General features: G+C 41.7%; 1 pseudogene; it reads left to right on the forward strand.

Annotated features, from left to right (window-relative positions):
* The first annotated feature begins 266 nt into the window (after window positions 1-266).
* Window positions 267-6,463, forward strand: LOC117930469 (annotated as a pseudogene).
* Window positions 6,464-9,236: the final 2,773 nt, after the last annotated feature.

The raw sequence follows: 9,236 nt of genomic DNA on the forward strand, positions 1-9,236 counted from the left end.
GATCTGCATCGACCTTTTTTGTTGGCGGGTTTTCCATCTTGGAAATAGGCAAGAATTTAGTGTAGTTGGATTTGACAGCAGGCTTTAACAAGACTATAATAACCATTTTCGGGAATATAGATGTTGATATCCATTGGCATTAGCAGGATTCTATAATGATCAGTCATATGCATAAAGAAGACTTTGGGATTGGTGGGCTTGCAAAATATGACGTCAAAGTTATATAGGCCCAAGAAATTCAAAGATAAAGTGATGATCTCACCCCGATGCACGTTAGCACCACTGATCCTTTGCCTCACCTAAGCATCAAGGACACTCCCATTGAAACTTCTTCTGCCCAGTACATATTGCAACAATACATAGTTGTCTCTAGAGGACAAAAACTGCAGAACTCAATTCGAAATGCTTATGCCATGGGAAAGTTGAAGATGATAGCTTATGAGTTTGAGATTGTAACTAGGGTTTTGAAGAACCGGGATGCCTCAAAAGATGCATATTCAGGTGGGTTTGTGCTCTGGTAGATGAATCCAAACATGTGGTATGTTGAACTTGCAGTTGGAGGTAGCAAGGTTCATGCTAGCTGCAATGGCAAGCTTGTCTGGAGGCACACACCCTGGCTTGGAGCACATTCTGCAAAGGGCCCTGTTAGGCCATCACATCGAGTTCTTTAGGGTCTTGATCCAATGACCACTGCTAGTATGTTTGCTGATGCAAGATGCATTAGAGAAAGGAATATCAATTGTGAGGATTGCTTTATCATCAAGCTATGTGCTGACCCTCAGACATTGAATGCTAGGAGTGAAGGCCCAACAGAGATCATAAGACATGTTTTGTTTGACTACTTCAGCCAGAAAACGAGTCTTCTTGTTCACGTGAAGGGTTCTCATTTTACCCGCATCCAATCCAATGGTGGAGATGTTGTTTACTAGGAAACCATAATCAATTCATTCCTGGAATATTATAGGCCAGTTGAAGAGATCATGGTAGCTCACTGTAGGTGTTCAATAGTGACCCTTTTCAGGTTTGGAGATGATGGTAGCTACAATCACCAACCTTATAGTGCAGTACTAGTGACACCCCGACTCTTACAAGGCCATGCATGGCCACCATTCCTTGGCCCATTTTTAAAGCCCACGTCCTTTAAAAATTGGTTTTTTTGAAAATCCAGTTTTCAAATAATTTAATTCATAACTTCTCATTCCTCTTTAATGTTTAAGTTCATCAAAAATTTCATTTTTCAATAAAATTTTGCTGCCATTTTCTTTCTGGTAAGCATCATTTCACATTTCTCCCTTGTTTTTTAAAAATATTTTTAAAATAAGCATGAATTTAATTTTGTAGTTCCAACTAATGGAATTTATGGAATTGATTCATGCAAAATAAATTGGGTTTTGGTGGGGGCCCAACACCAGTGAATGTTTTCTTCTAAAAATAAATTTGAGTGAAGTGTGACATCTGTCAATGATGATTTCTTGCTTTGTTTAGTGACATGTGTGACATACTTTGTGTTCATTATTGTGCACTAACCTTATTTCATGATAGCACATTAGTGTTTGTTGCTAAGGTACACTCACACTCTCACTCTGACTATCCTCTATGCATGTTTTGGTTTCCAATGTGTGATCATTTTGGTATCTCTTAATCAACTAGTTAATTGTCATGTCTGCTTCATTTTATTTAGTAACGACCCATTTTAGGGGCTTGAAGGGTGCTACGGTCTTTACCGTACCTCCCCAATAAGTAACCTAACCCTCGAACCTTGATTTGGTTTTTCACAAACCATCTTTTCCATATAAGTAGTCACACTTAGGGTTTTCTTTCTTATTTTGTTTTCCTTTAAAAAAATAAAACAAAAATAAGTGGTGACTCCAAGTCATTTTCTAAAAAAATAAATCTTTTTCAAATAAAAAGCGAGTTCGCCATCGAGTGGAAGCGCATGAATAGAAATTTGGGGTCCACAAAATGTTGACTCCATTGGGGATCACTAGAAGGTCAAGCTTGAACTTAAGATGAGGCAAATGTGGCGTTTGATTGGTCGATCAGTGGGTACCTACCTCTCTTTGTGCTTCGGTTTGCTTGACTGTTGATTACACATTGAGAGTTCTTGATATCATTATTCTTGATGCATGCTTGGTTATCGTATTCGTTTGAGGCATTGGCATGTTGATTATATTGATTGATCCTTTTGCTTATCCTCATATATTGACTCTCTTTGTTGTATGATCACTCTGCTCACCTTGACATGTACATTACTCTTATTGCTTATCTCGTTCATCTTGACATGATTGTTATTGAGCATGTTATTCTTGCTAGATATTCATCTCGATTAGCTTGTGTGTGGACATGGATGATATACTTGCGCTTTGCTTGACTACCTGTTGCATGACTGCTCTTTTCCTGCGTGATTGCATATTTCTTGTTTGTGTGGATCAACACATCTATCCTCTTACCTCCAACCCTCTGGTTTTGGTCATTTCCTTCATTTTGGCTTTTACTTTTGTAAGCATGAGGCCTTGTCTGTGCTTGTTTTTCTGACCGAGCTAGAGGTTAGGAGTAGGGTCTAGCAACGGACTATATTGATGTTTGGGAGCATTCTGGAGGAGGTCGACACATTGATGCTAATTGGAGTCCAATCTTCGAAGACTTGTACAACTTAGAGTTAGGTTTCATGGATATTTGTGTGACTAGTGTGTTTCTGTTTCTACTTTAGCTTCATAGGGTTTTCGGATGCACCCATACCACTCATTGTGCACTTTAGTCGACTATTGAGTGTTGAGAGTTACAATAGCTTTCAACATAGGAAACCTCCTGGGATGTTGAGGTAGTGCATGTGTGGAGGTGATGACCACCTTGCATGAAAGTACCCCGTCTCTTCAGAGGCGTGTAGAGGGTTGCATACCGCTGGAGGATATGATCGCTTTTGCTAGGGATCTTTTAAAGTCCACCATTCTCCTTTTAAAACCACATTGACCTTATAGGTTGAGCCTCAAATCCTTCGACTAGAATTCTCCCCTACACGTGGGTGCATTTGAGGGCCTTTAAAGGCTCTTTGGTTACAGTTTGGGTCCAGTACTCCCTCATTTGGTCTTCAATTGAGAGTGCACAGAGATCAGTATGAGTTTGAATTACAGTTGGATAGTCCTTCTACACTTTGATACCTTGCTCATTTCAGTTCAGATTAACATTTCATCCGTATTTTCCCCATTCCATACCTTTATTCCGCTCTTCATGCTTTCTAGGATCGATTTTTTGTTTTCAGTCTGGATTTACCATCTTGGGTAAGAGTAGAGGAGAGATTAGTTCATTTTTACGAGAGATCAAACATGGATCAATAGGTTGTCACAGTTGATTAGTTCACGGCCGCCATGGCTTCTATTCAGGAGGCCTTAGCCAGTTTCAAGCAGGAGATAAGCAGCTAGCAGAGTAGACTGCTCGTAATTTAGGATGAGACCCCTTATGATTCATTGCTGCCTCCACCACCACCACCTGGTCTTATAGTGCCACAGGCCCTACCCTATATACTACATGGTCATTCTGAGGTTGCCCCACCTGTAGTAGTATAGACCACAATCATTGAGGATACTCATGCACACATAAACCATATTGAGCAGTGTATTAGACAATTGAGGGTATCTGACAGTTTTGTGGCTTGGGATGATCTTGAGGGTATACTAGTGGCTAGTTTACCGACCAAGTTTAGGATGCCCAACATTGAGAGGTACATGGGCTTTGGTTGTCCTCGCATTCACCTCCGACTTAACAGTATAGTAATGAGGGCCCATGGGTTAGATGAGTCACAGATGATCACCCTAGTCCCATTATCTCTGAGTGGAGTGGTCCAACGTTGGTTCACATATTTGGAGTCCTCACGACGACGAACATGGGACGAATTAACTTAGGAGTTTTTGCGGCAGTTTTCATTTAATACTGTCGTAGATGTGTTGAGGAGAGAGCTTGAGGCTTTGAGATAGAGATCAGATGAGTCCATTTCTTTCTTCATCTCCCGTTGGCATGGAAAAATAGCAGAGATTGTTGATAGACCATCTGAGAGAGATCAAATACAGATGGTTTTGAGGAGTCTGTAGCCTAGGATTGCTAGACACATGGTTGAAGTACCATTTACAGACTTTGGTTCTTTGGTTTTAGCTTTGTATGATGTTGAGGATGGCATTTCGAGAGGATTATGGACAAATTCTTCCCCTACTAATGCTAAGGGGAAGAAACCATTTGGATGGCAGAGATCAACTGATGTGGGCACTATCACTTCTACTAGTCAAAGGCCTACTAAGTGTTGTCATCCAGTTCCACAGCCTACTAGGACTCACCCTTCCTATCCTCTTCAACAGTATAGGTCACGAGCACTTTCTTAGCCGTATGATCAGACACACTTGCCTCCCACACTAGCACTGCCTTATTATGCCGTATAGGGCATAGAGAGACCTCCAACTTCATATCCTATCCCATTACAGCCATGCTATGCAGCACAGTTTGCAGCGAAACCCCTAGCTTCCTATCCCAGACCTAGAGCTCCGTAGACTTCTGTTCCTTTTGCTTTGAAAACGTAGAGACAATTTCACAGTTGGGTATGCCGTTGAGCCAGGCTCTTCGGAAGCTCACAGAGGCTAGGTTGTTGACAACTCTTACTTCCAGGCCATTGCATCAGCCTATTCTGCCATAATTCAGGATGGATTTACATTACGCATATTATCAGGGGCCAGGTCACGAGACTGATCGATGTACTGCTCTGAGACATGCCATCCAGGATTTGATTGATCAGGGTTTGGTTCACTTAGGTCAGCCAAGTGTAACCACTAACCCATTACCGACCCATACTACACACACAATTCCCCCCCCTCCCCCCCCCCCCCCCCCCCCCCCCCCCCCCCCCGACGGATGGCATACATTTCATTGACTTTGTTGAGCTTGATGATCATATCCACATGCTGAGTTGGGATGAATCAGAGCCAAAGCCTATAGTAGCGGATGTGATTTATGAGGTAGGTGGGGTGACCTTAGGCCCACGGATTCCTACACCATTCAGATTGGTTCCCGATGTGCCACTAATACAGTCGACTATAGTCGAGGAATTGATTTTCCTATGTTATAGTGTTCAAACTCCATTTGTTTTGATTTCGGATGTTGATGAGGTTCATACTCCATATGTTGATGATGTTCATATCCCAGATATACAGTATGTTATTCGCGGAGGTAGGGTAGTATGATAGTAACCCCCCACAGCTGCTATATCCTTGGAGGGTACATCCTCTCATAAAAAGGTCAGGAGAAAGGATGATGAGATCCTGAGACAGTTACAAAGCACCCAGGCTCGTATATCTATTTAAAGCTTATGGACATTTCTAGCACTAGTAGAGATGCATTGATTCGGGCTTTGAGTCAGATTAGAGTCGAGACTACCACTACTCCCGAGGGGTTGATTCACATGATGACGGCTGGCAAAGCCACTTACATAGTTTTTTCTGATGATGACTTGCCACCTAAGGGTTCAGACCATACACATCATTTGTATATCTCAGTTGGTTATTCAGGCCACCGAGTCCCATATGTCCTTTTAGACAATGACCCGGCCTTGAACGTCTACCCATTAGGTACTGCCATTACCCTCGGTTATGCACCTTCAGACTTTGGTCCCTCTACTCAGATAGTTAGAGCATATGATAACACTAAGAGGGAGGTCATGGGAATTTTGGAGATCGAGCTATTGACAGGTCCAACCACATTTCCTACTCTGTTCTAGGTTTTGAGGATTCCTACATCTTTTAACCTGCTATTGGGCTGACCTTGGATTCATAGAGCTGGAGCCATTCCTTCTTTCTTTCATCAGAATGTGAAATTCATTCATGATGAGCAGGTCGTCATAGTGCAGTCTATTGGAGATATGTTTGCTTCTTCTGAGCTAGTATTTTAGATTAGTCACAGTGAGGATGACCTATTTCCGACTGGGTTCACATTTAATGAGGTGCAAACTCTAGAGATTGAGGATTTTTACCTAAAGTTTGTGGCTATGTCATTTGATCATCACGACAACACAATGGTACTTGACATGATGAGGAGTATGTCTTATATTCTTGGCATGGGATTAGGATGACGTCAGCATGGACCCAGTGAGTTTATAGCTATCCCTGATCATGATGTACCATTTGGACTCGAGTTCATTCATATTGAGGCCGATTATCGATATGTGGCGCAATTGCACAAGGAGGTAGTGAGAGCCCGATTGACTCACACACCATTTGACTATCTCGTTTGCCCATATAACATGAGCTTGGCGGACTACATTGTGAGGGCACTAGAGCTACAAATGTCTTCAGATGGGATTATTGATGGGTTCAACACTGTTCAGCAGGTCGAGCTTCAGTGTCTTGTCCATGAGCTGCAGCTGAGTAATGGAGCTCCTAGCATTTCCGCGTCTGCATTAGCTGCCCCATCATCTCCAGATCTATGAGTCTCATGACACTCTATTTCCTGGATGAGATCGATGAGCATGGGACATTTGCCCGAGATTGGGGACATGGTTGATGGAGTTGTTCCATACAACGAGTACATTGATGAGATGCTTGCGATGAGTATGAGTCAGATTGATAGGATAGTTCAGCCTGAGCTTGTTTCACCATTTGATCTCTTTGCGGTGTCTGCTATTGAGGTTGCCGAGAAGATCCAAACTTCTCATGCTTTAGAGTTTTCAGATGATGTTATAGCTGTTGATGATTTGTTTGAGGACGCTATTGGCCTAGTTGAGGGAGCGTCTGACTTTGTGGACCCTCTTCTTTCATTTGATGTTTTATTGGGATTTGTCTCCCTTTCTGACGATGTTCATGACTCTTCATTTATGGATTTGAGCATTTTCAAGTATTTTCCTATCTCTTGTTATATCACTTTACCTTCACCTACATTAGAGATATTTGATATAGATGATGAGATTGCATGACATGATTCAGATGATGACTCATTTTCTGCTTCTTACTCGGGCCCTATTGATTAGAGAGTTTCACCTGCTATAGGAGATACAGAGGTTATTGATTTTAGTACAACAGGTTAGCTTAAGGAGCTGAGGATCAAATTATAATTATCTACAGATGAGAGAGATAGCAGTCCAATTACTTAGGTCATATTTGGACGTTTTCGAATGGTCTTATGAGGACATCCCAGGTCGTGATCCATCTATAGTTCAGCATCGCTTATCACTTCTTCCCCATGCCAGACTGGTGAAGCAGAAGTTCAGACGATTGCACCCTCACTGGAGTTTGTAGGTGAATGAGGAGATTTAGAAGCAACTCAGTGTGGGATTTTTATCAGTGGTTGAGTATCCCGAGTGGCTGGCCAATGTCGTTCTTGTTCCCAAAAAGGACAGTAAGGTGAGAGTCTGTGTTGATTTATGAGATCTTAACAAGGCCAATCCTAAGGATGATTTTCCTCTCCCACACATTGACATGGTAGTTGATAGTACGGTAGGTCATTCAATGTTGTGCTTTATGGATGGGTTTTTTGGGTATAGTCAAATTCTGATGGCTTTAGAGGATATGGGAAAAACGTCTTTCATTACCGAGTGAGGTACTTATTGCTATAGAGTCATGCCATTCGGGTTGAAGAATGCAGGAGTTATCTATCAGAGAGCTGCGACTACCCTCTTCCATGACATGATGCATCGAGATGTCGAGGTTTATGTAAACGACATGATAGTGAAATCCCAAGATAGTGCAGATCACCTAGTAGCACTAAAGAGATTCTTTGAGAGGATCGGACAGTTTAGATTGAGATTGAATCCTAAGAAGTGCACTTTTGGAGTGACTTTTGGGAAGTTACTAGGATACATGGTCAGTAAGAGAGGCATAGAGGCGGATCTAGAAAATATCAGATCTATCCTTGACATGCTTGCATTGAAGACTGAGAGAGAAATCAAAGGCTTCTTGGGTAGACTTCTGTACATCAATAAATTCATTGTCGAATTGATAGACATCTGTGACCCTATTTTTCTACTCTTGAAGAAGAGTCAACCTACTATTTGGGATGATAAAATGCTAGCGCGCATTTGAGAGGATTAGAGAGTACTTGTTGTCACCTTCAATCTTGGTGCCTCCAACACCAGGCCGTCCTTTACTCCTATACTTTTCAGTTTCAGACATAGCCTTGGGATGCATGTTAGCTCAGCTTGATGATTTAGGAAAGGAGTGAGCCATTTTTTATTTAAGTAAGAGGATGTTAGATTATGAGACGAGATATGTCATGATTGAGCGCTTCTGCTTGGCATTGGTTTGGACTACTCGGAGATTGAGACATTACATGACCGAGTACTCTGTGCACTTGATATCCTGTCTAGATCCTTTAAGATATTTGTTTGAATGGCCCGCTTTGGTTGGTCGACTCATGAGATGGTTGGTACTCTTGACTAGGTTTGATATTCATTATGTTACTCAAAAGTCTATCAAAGGGAGGTTGCATATCACATATCCTCATTACCAATTTTTGATGGTAGGGTTATTGATGACAACTTCCTGGATGAGGATATTGTTGTTGTGACTAGTTTGTCAGGTTGGCATATGTACTTTGATGGTGCAACCAACCATTCAGGATACGGGATAGGTGTTTTGTTGATATCCCCTCATGGAGACCATATTCCTAGATCTGTTCGTTTGGCATTCACTAATCGACACCCTACAATCAACAATATTGTTGAGTATGAGGCTTGGATTCTTGGTTTAGAGACAATCCTTAAGCTCAAGATTTGACAGATGGAGGTGTTTGGTGACTCCAATCTGGTATGGAGATAGATTCAGGGCGAGTGGAAGACTAGAGATGTGAAGCTTAGGCCTTACCACACATACTTTGAGCTATTAGTTGGGAGATTTGATAATTTGAGGTATACATATTTGCCTAAAGTGTAGAACCAGTTTGCTGATGCTCTAGCTACTCTAACTTCCATGATTAATATTCCTACGGATACCATTGTTCTCCATTTGCTGATTAAGTCGAGATATGTTTCTACCTATTGTTGCTTGATTGATGAGGCAGATTTAGATGATGGTTTGCCTTGGTACCATGACATATACCAGTTTTTTAGACTTATTGCATATCTTGAGGCCGCCATGGCCAAGGATAAGAGAGCATTGAGACAGTTGGTCACCCAATTTGTGATTTGTGGGAAGACATTGTATAAACGATCAGCTAATGGGATGTTACTATTGTGCTTAGACCGTGCTTCTGTCAATCGAGTGATGAGA

The sequence above is a fragment of the Vitis riparia genome, chromosome 14 (assembly GCF_004353265.1).
Source record: "Vitis riparia cultivar Riparia Gloire de Montpellier isolate 1030 chromosome 14, EGFV_Vit.rip_1.0, whole genome shotgun sequence".
In the NCBI taxonomy this organism is placed as follows: Eukaryota; Viridiplantae; Streptophyta; class Magnoliopsida; order Vitales; family Vitaceae; genus Vitis; species Vitis riparia.